This window comes from Miscanthus floridulus, chromosome 13 (genome assembly GCF_019320115.1).
Source record: "Miscanthus floridulus cultivar M001 chromosome 13, ASM1932011v1, whole genome shotgun sequence".
Taxonomy (NCBI): Eukaryota; Viridiplantae; Streptophyta; class Magnoliopsida; order Poales; family Poaceae; genus Miscanthus; species Miscanthus floridulus.
In genome coordinates, this window is record NC_089592.1 from 89,291,035 (window position 1) to 89,307,301 (window position 16,267).

Genomic DNA, 16,267 nt, shown 5'->3' on the forward strand with positions numbered 1-16,267 from the left:
CTTCAATAATCTCATGACATGAACTGCATATATGAAAGCACTCGATATCGGCTAAAACAGCCGATTCAGGCATAGCGCACAGTTAAGATCATGCCCTATTAGGAACATATCTACCAAATAACGATCCTCACTCCATGGTGCTACACAGTGGGGTGTGAGGCAGAATCACACAGGCCATGATAATGGGCCATGGAATGGTTTTTGTTAGCCAATAGATCTATTCAAGACCATACATGCCTTAACCGCATACTATGCACGATCAAGATTGACATAAAACAGCCGATAAAACATAACTCATCGTTTAAGATGCAGATTAGATCTGTTTAGATTAACAAATGATGGGTTAAATAGAATATAAGGTCAATCTAGATCAATCCCAATCGAGCGAAGTGATATTGCTGTAATTAAATAAATAATGAAAGCAATAAGCAATATCGGTAACTTAATGAATCTATCCGACGGACGCCACCCTTAGATAGAGCCGATAACTTGACCTTAATCTAGTTCGAGCAGTGGAGGTCGACCAGATCGATGTAGCCATACTTGAACTAAACAAGAGTCGATAACTAACTTATACCAGAGTCGCAGTAGAGGTCGATCAGATCGATGCAGCCGTACGAATAGAAGTATAAGCCATGACGGTACTTATAGACAAGCTGGAGGTCGGCCGGACCGATGTAGCCCTGCTCGCTGAAGAACTCGCCAAGATCTACTCTACTCCTACTCCTAAAAAAGTAAGTAACTTGTATTTAATTGATTGTGTGTCCTTTACAATAGCCGAGGTCCAATATTTATACCCGGAACCTACGCATGAAACCTACTTAAGCATGACTCATTATAATTTTTTGACCTAAGAGAAAACATTCCTAATTTAAGATAACTTGGACCCTAATCTTTCCCTTTTTGTAGTGTCCAACATGATTTTCCCGGTGCCGATCGTAGCTTTTGTCGTTATCTGCTGGCGCTATCTGAAAAAAGCCGATTCTAGTGTTGTGTTCGAATCAGCTGATACCAACCTTCATGCAATCGATTCCTTGATGATATAATCTTGGGAGCTTTCGAGTCCCTGCAATTCTTCTTCCAAATTTTGGTGTAAACACATGCCCCCTAATTTTGGGATAAAAATAATTTTGTTCCAAAATTATCATGTCTGTACCCCCGATAGGTCCGCAGTCACGGGTAGAGAATCTTGATCTGGGGTCTACTGTTTGTCACCGTCTTTGTCAGCTCATGAGCCCATGGTTCAAAACTTTTACGAGAGCATCATTGCTTCACAGGCACTTGGATTCATCTTTCTAGGCTGGCTATAAAATGTCTATCTGACCCTAGCGAGAGCAACTCAACAATTTAGCTATGTTTCTCTTCCATCTGCCCCCTCGAGTGCTTCTGACTCTACCGGAACCTCCATGGTCTATCTTTTTGCTATGAAGATCTTGAGCAGTTAGAAGAATTCTTGTGCATAGGGTGATTGTATCGCTCATCTTAGTACTTGTTGAGCAAGAGGACCAGCTATTGCGGTTAGAAGAATTCTTGTGATATCACCTGAGTCTTCTCTCTATGCTCACAGAGCTGTTCTAGTATTTGCAAGGGCTAAAAGGTGTGGACACCTTCCCCTTGTTTGCTCCATCAAATGCCCATCGGGAAAGCCACAGGCTTCTTTCCCACAGTTTCCCAGTCACCGAGAAATCAGCTAGGCATCTGTTAGGTGAGCGGCCTTTCCCCTTCTTAATGGAGACGGGGATCCTGATCTTCCGTCAGGTGGTGGTAACTTTCGTTGTGGCGGAGAATGACACACCGATCCGGCTTCAGATCGAAAGATCAAACCCTGCAATCTTAGCACCACAGCTCCTCTGGTTATCAATCAAGTCACGGACCTGGTTGACCTCACCAAGAAGGCTAATCCCTGCTTGTGCAACGAAGAACACAAGCAAGAATAAGAAAGAACGCAACCAAATTGCAGATGAATGATTTAACTCTCGAAGTTGGGGTCTCACAAACCGATGAACGGCGAAATTGTTCTTGACAGAATAATCTAAGCAAAACCCCCAACCCTAATGGAGGAGCAGCGGCTATTTATGAAGACTCTAGGGTCATGCAAGACCCCTGGACGTGCCCCTAATGGGCCCAAACATGATACATGGTCCAACGGACCAAAAGATGGTGTCACAGCACCCTAGCAGATTCTAGATACTGTCTTGTGACCACGATTCCTGTTGATTCCAAACTGCTTTTGATGTGAGACCACTTGGATTGGTTGCCTTATCAAATTAGCTTTCCATCCATATGTGGATCGTCGAAAACGGAGTCCGGATGCGTCCTGGGTGACTAGTTTAAGGCAGACTGATCCTGGAGGCCGAGACAGACTCGAACTTGAGTTGCTTTGGGCCTCCACCTCGGGGACTCGAACCGAATTAGCCTCAGACCTCCTTCTTGACTTGGACACCCTTGCTGGTCTTCTTCCCCTCCATACCATGCACCAAACATGGTCATATGCATGGGTGTCATGTACTCATCACCTTCTCCTGGCATAATTCTATCAAGGTCCAATGTGACTTGGTTCACGATGACCTTCGGCCTTGTGGGGACCCGATTCCCTTCAATCCAAAGAAGCCTTGGTGGGTAGATCACTGGTCAATGTAAACATTTTGTATCCATCCCATGATATTTTGTGATTATGGGAAGCAATAAGTCCGAATCTGTTATTTCTTCGTTATCTGTCCCCTGAATTTCCGGAGTGTCGATCCGTTTCTGTATCTGACTTCAATTCCATACCCTCGGCGAAATCTATCTTCTCACCTCCCCGAGCTATATATATGGGCCATGGCTGTGGGTCAAAAAACAACACGCTTTGTCTCAAATCTCTTGCATCTTTAGTGTAGTTCTTGCTTTCCCGTAGGTTTGAGATCATGGAGAACAAGAGGTCTGCTGAGGAGACCCTCAACGGATCTGCATCATCACGCTAGTGCCTTCATCGCCAAGAGGGTGCAACTCGGGATGCTCCCATTGTTTTGAGCAGAGGGCTGACTCTGCTCAGCCTTTGGGGTCATGTTCAGCACCAATTCACCGCCAGCTCCCCCGCTATTCGAGGAGGCAGATCAACAATGATGATCTGCTGGCCTCCATCGATCGAACTGATCAGAATCTAGCCAACTGCCTCTCCCTCATAGAATCGGCTCTGGCCATGATTCAAGGCTGATCACCTCCTGAGGTCAACCTAGTGGGGGAAAGGTTGGCCAGGGCTAAAGCCAGAATCATAGGTGAGATGTCTACCACAATTTTTTGTCTCTTCTTAATTTTGCCTTCAAGATTTTTGATCATTCCTTCCTTAAATCTTTTAGATCTAACTGCTCAGTTGGAAAGCCTTCGATCAGCTATGGAGCACGTGGCGGGATTTGTCAATGCCAGGGGCACCGTTCCGGTGGTTTGTTTGCATGACATCCCGAACCATGTCAGGGAGGTCGCTCTTCATGGCGTTTGTCATGGTGCTACCATGGCGTTGGCTGCTGCACAAGCCCACTCTAGTCATGATCTTTGGCTTCTTCCCCATGGTTTTCCAGCCACTGAACGCCCTAGGGATCATGAGCGCCTAGTCGATGATTTCTTCAACACTGCCAACTCTGTAGCTTTCAACACCCAGGCCGATGATATAATAAGCAAAGTGTTTTCCAGCCCATAGCTTGTAATAGGTGATATTTAGCAAACAATTTCTCTGTCTTGAGTGATCACTTTGTTCATGTTTGCTTTGCTTCTATAGGCGATACACATCGTACCGGCTTTTACCCCTTCGGGTTTATTTTTGCACTAGAGGCGATACCTTTCTGGTATTGGCTATCAGAGCCGACGACCAAACAAATCGGTTGTCAAGTATTAATCCAGACGCTAGGGTAATATTTCTTTAGATATTTCCCATTGATTACTCTGCCAAATTCTTCCTCTCCTTTTAGTGTTTCCAATATATAAGCATTACTAGGCGCGCAATGTTTGATCCGATAAGGTCCTTCCTAATTAGGTGACCATTTGCCGAACTTACTATCCTTTGACCCGATCGGCAATTTTACTTTACAGACCAAGTCTCCTTCAGAAAATTGCTTAATCTTGACCTTTGTATTGTAATATTTTGCAACCCTCAGTTTATTGGCTTCGATATTTTCAAGAGCACGCAGCCGAAGGCAACTCAAGTTCTCCAAGTCATCTATCATAAGATTCTTGTAGACTTTAGCTAACAAATCATTCTACAATGTAACACGCCTCGATCTAGTCTGAACTTCCCAAGGAAGAATTGCATTATGGCCATACACAAGTTCATAAGGCGACGTTTTAATTGATCCATGACAGGCCATCCTATATGCCCATAGTGCCTCATTAAGCGTTGAATGCCACTTCCTTAGTGCCTCAAAAGGAATTGCCTCAACCCATTTAGTGAAGTAATATATTGCTACCAATATGAACTTATGTCCTTTGCTTGAGGGCAAAAAAATCTGGCCAATTAAATCAATTCCCCAACCTCGAAATGGCCATGGCTTGATTATTGGATTCATGGCCGATGCAGGCGATTTCTGGACATTACCAAAACGTTGACAGTCCTGGCACCCCTTGTAATATTCAAAATAATCTTCCAATATTGTTGGCCAGAAATATCTAGTTCCGCGAATAATCCATTTCATCTTATAAGCCGATTGATGAGCTCCGCATATCCCTTCATGCACCTCGCCCATCAACACCTTACCTTCCTCTTGATTTAAGCATTTGAGCAACACTCCATCGACTTTTTTATAATATAGCTGATCATCTAGTAAAACATACTTAGTTGATTTATACCTTAGCTTTCTGGTAACTTTCCATGTTGGGTTCCTAAGGTAGTCAGCTATTTCAATTCTCCAATCATTACTTGAGGTTTCACTACTCAAGACTTCTTGAAACACTCGATAACCTAAAGTGCTTTGAGCTAGACGATTAGCTTCTTGATTCTATGCCCTCGGAATATGTTGAAAAGAGACACGAGGAAACTCTTTTAGCAACCTTTGACATTCATCATAATATCCCCTTAGAGTATATTCTTTGCACTCATATAGGCTGATCAACTGATTAATAATTAACTATGAATCTCCAAATACTTCAATTGCTTCGGCCTTTACTTCATGAAGAAGTTGAAGTCCCTTAAGAATAGCTTCATATTCTGCTTGGTTGTTGGTAATCATTGGTTCAGTTGGAAGAGCAAACTCAAAACTTGCCCCCCACGGCGAAATAATACCAATGCCAATGCCACCACCTTGCTTGCATGATGATCCATCAAAGAATAATGTCCAAGGCATCGGTTCTACATAATCAATGCTTAGCTTATGATGCTGGGTGACAAAATCAGCCATTATTTGTCCTTTGACTGCTTTAGCCGATTCGTACTTCAAGTCAAATTCTGATAATACGGGAATCCACTTTCCCACTCTCCCATTCAGTATTGGCATTGATAACATGTGCTTAATCACACCAGCCTTGGAAACAACCATACACTCGGCCGATAATAAGTAGTGTCACAACTTAGTGCAAGAGAAATATAAGCACAAGCATAACTTTTCGGTGGGAGAATATCTTGTCTCTAGATCTAGGAGTCTTCTACTCAGATAGAAAACAACTCGCTCTTTTCCTTCAAACTCTTGCATTAAGGCCAATCCAATTGTCTTGTCATCAGCCGATATGTACAACTTTTGCTGAGGAGGGACCAACACAAGTGGACATTTCATATATTCTTTTATCTCTTCAAATGCCTTTTGCTGTATGTCACCCCACTTAAATTCTTGATCATTTTTCAACTTCAACAAGGGAGAAAACGACAGAACTCTTTCCGACAAATTTGAAATAAATCTTCTGATGAAATTAATCTTACCAAGCAAAGATTGTAACTCTATTTTAGTAGTCAAGGGAACTGCCTCATCAATTGCTTTTATGCTTTTTGACCAACTTCGATTCCTCTCTCGTGGACCATGAAACCCAAGAATTGTCCAACTGACACTCCAAAAGCATACTTATTAGGATTCATCTTTAGACCATGTTTTCTTGTGCATTCCAGTGTCTCTCGCAAATCAGCTAGATGCTCCTTGTACCCTTTGGATTTTATCATCACATCATTGATGTAGATTTCAATAATCCTGCCGATCAACTTATGAAAAATATAATTCATCACCCTTTGATAAGTTGCACCAGCATTCTTTAGACCAAAGGTCATCACAACCCACTCGAATAAACCAATTGCGTCGGGGCACCTGAAAGCAGTCTTTGCTATGTCTTCCTCAGCCATGAAAATTTGGTTATACCCTACATTGTCGTCCATGAAGCTAATAACCTTGTGCCCGGCTGTTGCATCTACTAACATATCAGCTATCGGCATCGGATAACCATCCATGGGTGTGGCTTTGTTTAGATCCCTGAAATTGATGTGAACTCTTAATTTTCTATTCTTCTTATACACAGGGACAATATTCGATATCCACTCTGCATATCGGCTTGGTTGGATAAACTTTGCTTCCAGTAACCTTTTAGTCTCCTTTTTGATATCATCAAGCATGTTCGGGTTGAATCTCCTTGGAGCCTGTTTAAACGGCCGATATCCAGGTTTGATTGGCAACCGGTGTTCAACAATTGATCGGTCTAGACCAGGCATCTCATAGTTTTCCCAAGCAAAATAGTCTTTAAATTCCTTTAATAAATCAACTAACTCTCGCTTATACTTAGGATCCAACTTGGCACTTACATACGTTGGCCTAGGTCTATCTCCAGAACCAATATCTACTTCTTTTAATTCATCAGCCGACGTGAAGCCATGTCCTAGTTTGCCATCTGTACCATCTATTGGATTATCCATTAAAACAAATTTTCAAAGCTAACTGCTTGGATCGGCTGTTGGCTTTCATTATTGACTCTAACAAAGCCTCCTTCCCATATCTTGCCAGAAAAGCATTCGAAGTCTCCTAGTTCCCAAAAGACCGGATCGGCTGTTGCGATACTTATAGACTCGTTAGCACAAACCAGCTCGACATCATCTCCATGCCATTGAATCAAACACTGATGCATGGTTGATGGTACACAACAGTTCGCATGAATCCAATCACGACTAAGGAGCAAATAGTATGACCCTTTTCCATCGATGACAAAGAATATGGTGAGCAAAGTCTTACTCCCGATTGTTAGTTCGACATTCATTGCCCCCCGGGTCTTAGATGTGTTACCCCCAAAGTCCTTAAGCATCATGTTGATCTCAATCAGATCTCCTGGTCCTTTGCCAAGTTTATGAAAAGTGGTGTAAGGCATGAGATTGACAGAAGCGCCCCCGTCCACTAACATCTTGTTCATCAGCTTCCTATCAACAAAACCTTTCACATATAAAGCCTTTAAGTGCCGATGCTTGACTGGTTTATCAAATATAGCTTGCTGTATAACCATCAGCTTGGCAACTATCTCTTCATACTTCGATTCATCGAAATCTGAATAAACTTCTTGATCTACCGGAGCTCTAAACTCTGATGGCAACAAAAAAGCCATTTGAATATTGGCCAATGGTTGCCTTCTATCGGCTGTTTGCTTAGCACGCCATCCTTGAGGTTTATCGGATGCCTGAGCCTATTCCAACTCTCTATTCCTTAGGCATTGCACCCTTCTCTTCTGGCTTCTTGTCAAACCTCTTGGACACTATTGGCCTTCCTACCAAACATATTCTTCTTCATTACTTTCTTCTTCATAATTAGCCTAGTTTTGATCAACAACTCTTTTTCCAGGCCGATTATGAACACTTTCATTTTTTAAGCGCTGATCTATGTTATTATGATGATATGCATCCTAAGCATGGATACACTGGTGGTTGGCTTGAGATTGCCTGAACTCCTAATATTGATCACTGCACTCTAGACAGTTATTCCTGGTAGGCAACTTCAAATCTTCATTTCGGCAATGTCTGAAGAAAGGACAATTCCAATGTGACTCAGCTTGCTTTCTTTCATACCTCTCTTTTTCCTATTGACGCTGGTGTTCTTGCTCTTCTAACCAATGCTGATAATCCCTTTCCTTCTGCCGCTGCCATTTATTCAACAGAATTCAAGATGTAACTCGTGGCTTTGTCGCCCCTTCTTTTGATGTTTCTCCCTGCTCATATCGGCTCTTTTGCTTGTCGCGGCGTCTTTTAATTTCCCTGTATTCGTCGGCTGATATTTGCCTCTCGGGATCGACTGTTCTAGCTTCTTTTGATTTCGTTGATGTTAGGACCTTAGTCTTTCCTCTGAGCAGCCTAGCATCGACCATGTTTTGATCTCCTGGGAAAGGATTATCATCAACTTTCATTTTCTGAGGCGTATCAAATTTGAGTCTTCCTTGTTGCATAGCCCTCTGTATATGCTGCCGAAAAATTCTGCATTCATTAGTGGAATGAGAAGTAGCATTATGGAACTTGCAGAACTTCTTATTCTTCAACTGATCAGGGGGCAACATAACATGATTATCGGGCAGCTTGATATGTCCCTTCTCAAGCAAGAAATCGAAGAGCTTGTCTGATTTTGTGACATCAAAGTCATAGCTCTCCTTGACTCCTCTTCCCCAAGGATTTAGTACCATTACTATCTTTTTGCCCTAATTCCATTCAGCCATGGCAACCTCTTCTTCTTCATCTTCATAGCCGTCATCGACTGAGTATGGATTATAAGCTTCGGCCACTGTGGTACTCTTCTAGAATCGGGTATTGTAGCACCTGGTTTTAAAGACAAAACCAGATACACACTATATGTAAGCCCAGGAAGTCAAATCTCACATATAGCCACAAATAAGGGTAATATCAATAGACAATGCTTAAATACATAACGTATTAGTATAAAGGATATAACCTCAGAGTATAGGCAGCGGAAAGACAACTCTGATCTTTAGGCGTCGACTCCAAATCCACAGGGATGACTGACTGGTTAACCACAAGCCTAACTTCTCTAGACTAGCAATCTAATACCCATCCGGGATTTTTATCCAAAGTATAGAAAAATAAAACAAGTGTAAGTACATGTCATACTTAACAAATATATCATGGGGTTCATGAGGCTCAAAAGGCTAACACTAGTTTACTGCAATTAGCTTTAATAGGTCATCTTTTTAAGCAATTAAGTAGCAAAGAATTTATCATTTCAATAAACACATGATCAGGTAAACATGAATAATGAATAGCATAAACAATTAAATATTAGCATCATCATTAACCATTAATGATCATATATTCCATAAGGGTTCCAAGGCCGCTCTTGTCCTTGAGCATGGCTGTTATAATAGTTTTACACTCTGCAGAGGTTGTACACTTTCACTGTGAGTCATGATTTACCCTTTTGCCCAAGGTAGCTAATCTCTTGACCCAGTTCCAAGGAAGGTCGGTAGGGTTCACTATGAAGCCTTTCAAAGTTTCATCTAACAAGTTAGGGCCACTAAGGTTTTCCCAGCAATAAGCATGAACCCCCCTCCAAGGACTGCCTAACAAAGTGCACCCTCTTGGTAGGCCAAGATCACACCCTTTGGAGCCCCTCTTGCGCCATAAAGGTAACCACTAACAAGCTAGAAAAGGTCCTCATACTAAGCTAAAGCCAGAGCCATATAGCCCTCATAGTTGTACTGTAAGTTCTGGATGATCACTTACAGATAAGTCCTTAGGGAGAGGAATCTGAAGCATTTAGAAAGTAGCTAAACACTCTAGCCCCCTATTTCCATGTTACTAAAAAGTCATGTTTTAATGTTTATTGCATATACCATTAGTCAAGTTACAAGATCATGGTTTTGGTTAAGCACTAGCAAAAACTACCCCATGCAATAACCCAAAGGTATCAAGGAATCTAGGATATCAATTAGCTAGGGAATTTACTATAGTTGCCAAGGTAGACACATGCATCATGAATAAAATGATTAATGGTGAATAGGTATCAAGGATGGTCCCATGCTATACTTGCCTTACACACCGATCCTTCGGTAAGCTTTAATCTTCAATGTCCTTCTTCTGGATCACCACGTATATCTCACCGACTGGACGTAATCGTAGAACACCACACAAACATCCATACACATACATGCATAGCATACAATTGCATCTATATCAGAACAGTACACCAATCATAGAAAAATAAGTAAAAGAGTTTGAAATACGATTCTACGCATCGCTACGAACACACAGTCGCGAGAGATTTGCTTTATACGTGGAAAAGAAAACTATAGGCTTTATTTATGTTAACTATATGAATTCATATATAAAAGATATTTTATAAATAATATAGATTAAATTAAGTCAATTTTAGATTTGAATTATAAAACTAAAGAAAAACAAACCATATTTTATTTATAAAATCCAGTTGCATAATCATTAATCAAGATATGATTTAAACCATGATTTTTTTTGAAATAGTAATATAGTAAACACTATTACTAATGCGTAGATCTTGTCGTTATGAATCTAACGCAACTTGAACGGACTATTTCAGAGTTAAAATGAATAAGTTATGAATTAAACAAGTTTTCCTTTAGTTAAATAATAAATTAAATCTACCCATGAATTTCAAATATTGAAAACATGCCTAACAGTAGTATAAACACATAGAAAACATAAATACGGTCCTAACGCAATTCGAACAGGTCAAATCGGACTTAAAACGCAAAAGTTACGCATGAAATAAGGTTCAATGGCATTTCTGTAATTAATTGAACTCAATTTTGAATTTAAACTAATTAATTTTGAATTTTAAATGCTAACTAGACTGCGGGCACTAATACTTAAAACTACATGGGCTAAAACAGAAGAAAATAGGACCTAAAAGAAGTTATTTTGAACTTCGGTTGAACTGCGGGTTAATTACTTGAAATCCCGGGTCTAAACTACAAAACGTGTGCTGCTTTGACAAAATGGCTGACTGCGGTGCTGACTAGGCAACACATGGCAGCACATGATTGGCGCGGTGCACCACGCGTTCGGTGGGCGTGGTGCACTGGCGCCGTGGACCACGTCCACGGGTCCATAGTGGACCAGTTATGACCCCGACAGGGTATGTTCTAATCATAACCGTCCAATGCAAATCACATGGCGAAAAATGAAGGGGAGTGTTCCCCCTCGGTGCACAGTGCAGTGGCGCCGGTGCCATGAATGGCGGTTCGGAGCTCTCGAATCTTGGCCTACGGTGCATGGTTAGACGAACCAGAGACTCTAGGGGAGAGAGGGGGCGACGACGGTCTCACCTAGGGTTACCTCGGCGACGGAGAGGGAATAGGGCGGGCGTGGGACTCGACGAGGCGGCAGCTAGAGAAAGAAATACCACCAGTGAGCTTGGTTACATGATAACCGAGACCAAAAAGGAAGGGAGAAGGGACCTACGGCAGAGTCGAAGCACGCTAAAGCTCTAGGCACGTCAACGTCGAGGATTGGGCGCTGGTCGGCATATTGCGGCGGCAGTGGCAAGCTCGAGCGTGGACGAATGGAGGAAGGGACAGAGGGGAGGGCTCGGCTTGGGTTTTATAGGTGGGCGGGGTTGCAGTAGATGGAAGGGGAGCGGGAGATGGTGATTTCGGGCGCCTGCCATACGGGCGCGGTGGCTTGCCGTGGGAGCAGTGCCATTGCCGAGCAGCGAAAATGGAAAGGCACGCGAGGAAGAAAGGAAAGGGAAGGGGGTGTGGTGCTGACAGGCGGGGCCTACATCGTAGCGAGAGGGAGAAGGATCGGGCATGTGCGGTGAAAGCCAAGCGGGCCACGGCGCGAGCTGGGTCGGAGACTTGCGCGCAGAAGGAAGCCAAAATAGCCGCAAGCTGGGCCAGTGCCGAAGAAAGAGAAAGAATTAGGAGGCGAGGTAAGAGAAAGGGAGGGGCGAGCTAGGCCGCCAAGCGGGCCGAGCCGAGCAGGTCAAGCTAGGAAGGGGGGAGGAAAGAAGGCTGGGCCGGTTCCTAGAGTTGGGCTAAAAACGAAGGAAGGGAGATTTTCCAAATCAAATTCTTTTTTATTTCTAAGCCAAATTCAAATCAAATTCAAGTATAGTTTCAAATATACTTCCCTATTTAAATAAAAATGGGCAATTTTGTTAGGCTTTCCAAGATAAACTTTACAACTTTAAAAATGCTTTTATTTCTAATTTTCTTTTCTTTTATTTCAAAGCCATTTTCAAACCCTTTTCAAAAACATTCCAAATTACTTTGGAGTTTTGGATCAACACCACTCATCACGATAAACTTTATGCACCAACATGTATGCACAACCAGTTGCTAAACCATATGATGAATTTTAAATTAATGAAAATTTTTATTTTCCTATATTTCATGTGCACAAAAATTCATAAATAAATCATTTTAGCTCTATTTCAAAAGAGACAAATTTTAGGGTGTTACAGGTATCTCTGCGCATACTCTGGAATTGGCTATTGAGCGCTGCCACTTGTTGAGCCAATTGACCCAAGTTGTCAAATTCTTGTCCCAGCAGTTTTTCTTTCCAAATTGGCAGCATCCCTTGAACGGCCAAAGCGGCTAGCTAATCATCAGCCAAATTCAATGAGAAGCACAAATTCCTAGTCTCTTAGAACCTCTGAAGAAACTCAGTGCCCGATTCATTAGTTTTCTGCCTTATAGTTGTCAAATCGGTAATCCTCTTTTCTCTAGTCCTAATATAAAAATATGTATGAAATTTCTTCTCTAGGTCAGCCCAATTGGCATTGGAGTTGACTGGTAGTGATGAAAACCAAGTGAAGGCTGGCCCTGATAGGGACAACAAGAAGAAACAAACTCGATGGGCCTCTTTAACGGATGCTTCGCCCAACTATGTAAGATACCGACTGACATGTTCTATTGTGCTTGTGCTATCTTGGCCAGTGAACTTAGAAAACTATGGGAGCCTATAATTTGTAGGAAGAGCGACCAAATCATACCATTCTAGATATGGGCATTTGTATGAGAAGGTCAACCCTTTTGGCTTCAGACCGAACTGATTCTTCATCATCTCGATCACCTTTAGCAACAACTCGTTAGCATGTGAATTTGGATTTCTCTGCACTTGCCGACCCATCTGTGGATTGAAATCCCGTGTGCGTTGATACCCTGGATTCAGAATCATGTGAAGGGTGTTATAATTTGTGCCATAATGATACCCCTATGGAATCTCTATTCGCTGGGTGTTTTGCTGGTTTGCTGCTTGAAGTCTCTGGTTATAGACATTAGGATCTATATCTCTACGGATCCTTTAAATTGATGGTGCTATTTTTGAGCCAACGACGGTATGTGGCCTGATGTGCCAAAATTAATCATCTGGTTCTGACCTTGCCCCTTTGGCTATTGTACATGCTACACTGATGATCCAGGATTATACTGTATCTGATTCGTAGTGGTACCTTGAGCTTGCTTAGATGAACTCTGAACTACCTAGACATCATCATTACCAGCTAGTGCTGCTTCTTGATGGCTGGTACCAACTTGATTAGTCCCTTGGGTCGATGGATGTGGAATGTTGTATTAAGCCGACCCAACTTGATCAAGTAGAAACCCATGAAACACCTCTTTCATGGTGTTGTGGAATGTGTCCAAGAAAGCTTCATTATGGCTTGATATGGCATCATGAACAGACTTGTCTATAGCTTCCATGAAGAAATGCCTATCTTTAGTCTCATCTGCATCTGTCTGCCCATGCAATAGAACTCTGGGAAGTGGATATTTCTGAACAATTGTATTGTCACGTGTTTTGGTGTAGAACAACAAACACTTGTTCTGAAATTCTTCTAGCTTTGCCAATGACATCTCTATCTCCATCAAGTAGGTCTTCATAATGTACCATAAGGATGTTGTTGTTGTTATAAACTGCCATGACGATTGTGGGGTCCCACCGGGCGTGCCAGAACGTGTGTCGGCACAAAATTTCATCCCGTGTTGAGGACATGCTTGATGGAGCTATAGATCCGCCTGGCTTCAACGTAGGGGTGGTCGATCTTGCGCACTCCTCCCGAGATATGCCAGTCAATTTGACCCTACAATTGACAAGGAGAGAAAGCTAATCAGTAATTTAAGGCGGAACGTGCTGGTGTTGCCATACAGTCCCGAATGTGCGGCTCTAAGAGCCGATATGAAAGGAGATCGACTAAATAGTCGATTCCAGCATATTCATAAGAATAAATCAGTTAAAGCTCATGGAATTGTGGAAGGAAAATCGGTTATCACTCTGGATGAACTTCATTATTTAGATAAATATTAGTCAATGGCAATAGGATGTCAACAATAATCAGTTTATGCTAAGCCAATGACTGCAAGTAACCGAATCCCTTTTTATATAAAAGAAGCAGCTTATCATCATTTAACCATTTAATAAAGATAAATCTAATGAACATATTAGATCTCATCTATCGTTATGACCAGTGGGGCATGAGGCAGAATCATGCAGGCCATAGAAACAGCGATAAATTCGACAACCCTAACTTATTACTAATATTAGTGGGGCATGAGGCAGAATCATGCATGCCGTAATACAATAATAAGATCATGGGGTTAACACATCTTTCAACCTATCTTTACTTCAATGGTCACATGATGTGAACTGCATATGTGAAAGCACTCGATATCGGCTAAAACAGCCGATTCAGGCATAGCGCATAGTTAAGATCATGCCCTATCAGATACAGATCTACCAAATAACGATCCCCACTCCATGGTGCCAACAGTGGGGTATGAGGCAGAATCACATAGGCCGTGATAACGGGCCATATAATGGTTTTCGTTAGCTAATAGATCTATTCAAGACCAGACATGCCTTACTCGCACACTATGCATGATCAAGATTGACATAAAATAGTCAATAAAACATAACTCATCGTTTAAGATGCAAATTAGATTAGTTTAGATTAAAAACAATGGGTTAAACAGGATATAAGGCCGATCTAGATCAATCCCAATCGAGCAAAGTGATATTGCTGTAATTAAATAAATAACGAAAGCAATAAGCAATATCAGTAACTTAATGAATCTATCCGAAGGACGCCACCCTTAGATAGAGCTAATAACTTGACCTTAATCTAGTTCAAGCAGTGGAGGTCGACCGGATCAATGCAGCCATACTTGAACTAAACAAGAGTCGATAACTAGCTTATACCAGAGTCGCAGTGGAGGTCAACCGGATCGATGCAGCCGTATGAACAGAAGTATAAGCCATGACGGTACTTATAGACAAGCTGGAGGTCGGCCAGACCGATGCAGCCCTGCTCACTGAAGAACTCGGCAAGATCTACTCTACTCCTACTCCTAAGGGGTGGCCGGAGCCAAAAAAAAGTAAGTAACTTGTATTTGATTGATTGTGTATCCTTTACAATAGCCGGGGTCCAATATTTATACCCGAAACCTACGCATGAATCCTACTTAAGCATGACTCATTACAATTTTTTGGCCTAAGAGAAAACATTCCTAATTTAAGATAACTTGGACCCTAATCTTTCCCTTTTTGTAGAGTCCAACATGATTTTCCTGGCACCGATCATAGCTTTTGTCGTTATCTGCTGGCACTATCTAAAAAAGCTAATTCTAGTGTTGTGTTTGAATTAGCTGATACCAACCTTCATGCAATCGATACCTTGATGATATGATCTTGGGAGCTTTCGAGTCCCTGCAATTCTTCTTCCAAATTTTGATGTAAACACCTCCAATGGATCCATGCTATCGTTCTAACATCACCTTCCGACGCATGGAGGGCCTTATCCATCGCAGTCTTCTCCACGCGTGGACCTCGGTCAAGGAGTGGCTACTGCCCAATGAGGACAATCTGCCATCACCGCCTAATGGCTACATAGTGTCATTCGCACACTTCCATGAGCGTGGGTTCACGACCCCTGCCCACAGATTTCTCTAGGGGATACTACACTACTACAAGATCAAGCTACAACATCTCAACCCCAACAGGATCCAGCACATGGTAGCGTTCATCATCCTATGCAAGGGATTCCTAGGGATCAGCGCCCACTTTGATCTATGGAGGTACTTCTTCGCCATCACCCTCTAGAAGAAGAGGGAGAAGAGCGGTAGGCAGGAGCTGCACATGCCGATGGGGTGCGCTAGCATCCAACTCCAAAACAATCGGGTCGATGAGTACCCGCTGATGCGGCTATCAACATCCAATAAGGGGTGGCATTCATAGTGGTTCTACCTCAAGAACTCTACCGCCGCCCCTCTGCTAGAGTTCGCCAAACGCCTGATCGAAGAGGCCCCGAAGTCATGGAGGAAGTGGGGCGTTCCGGAGAAGGACAAGAAGAAGACCCGAGACCAC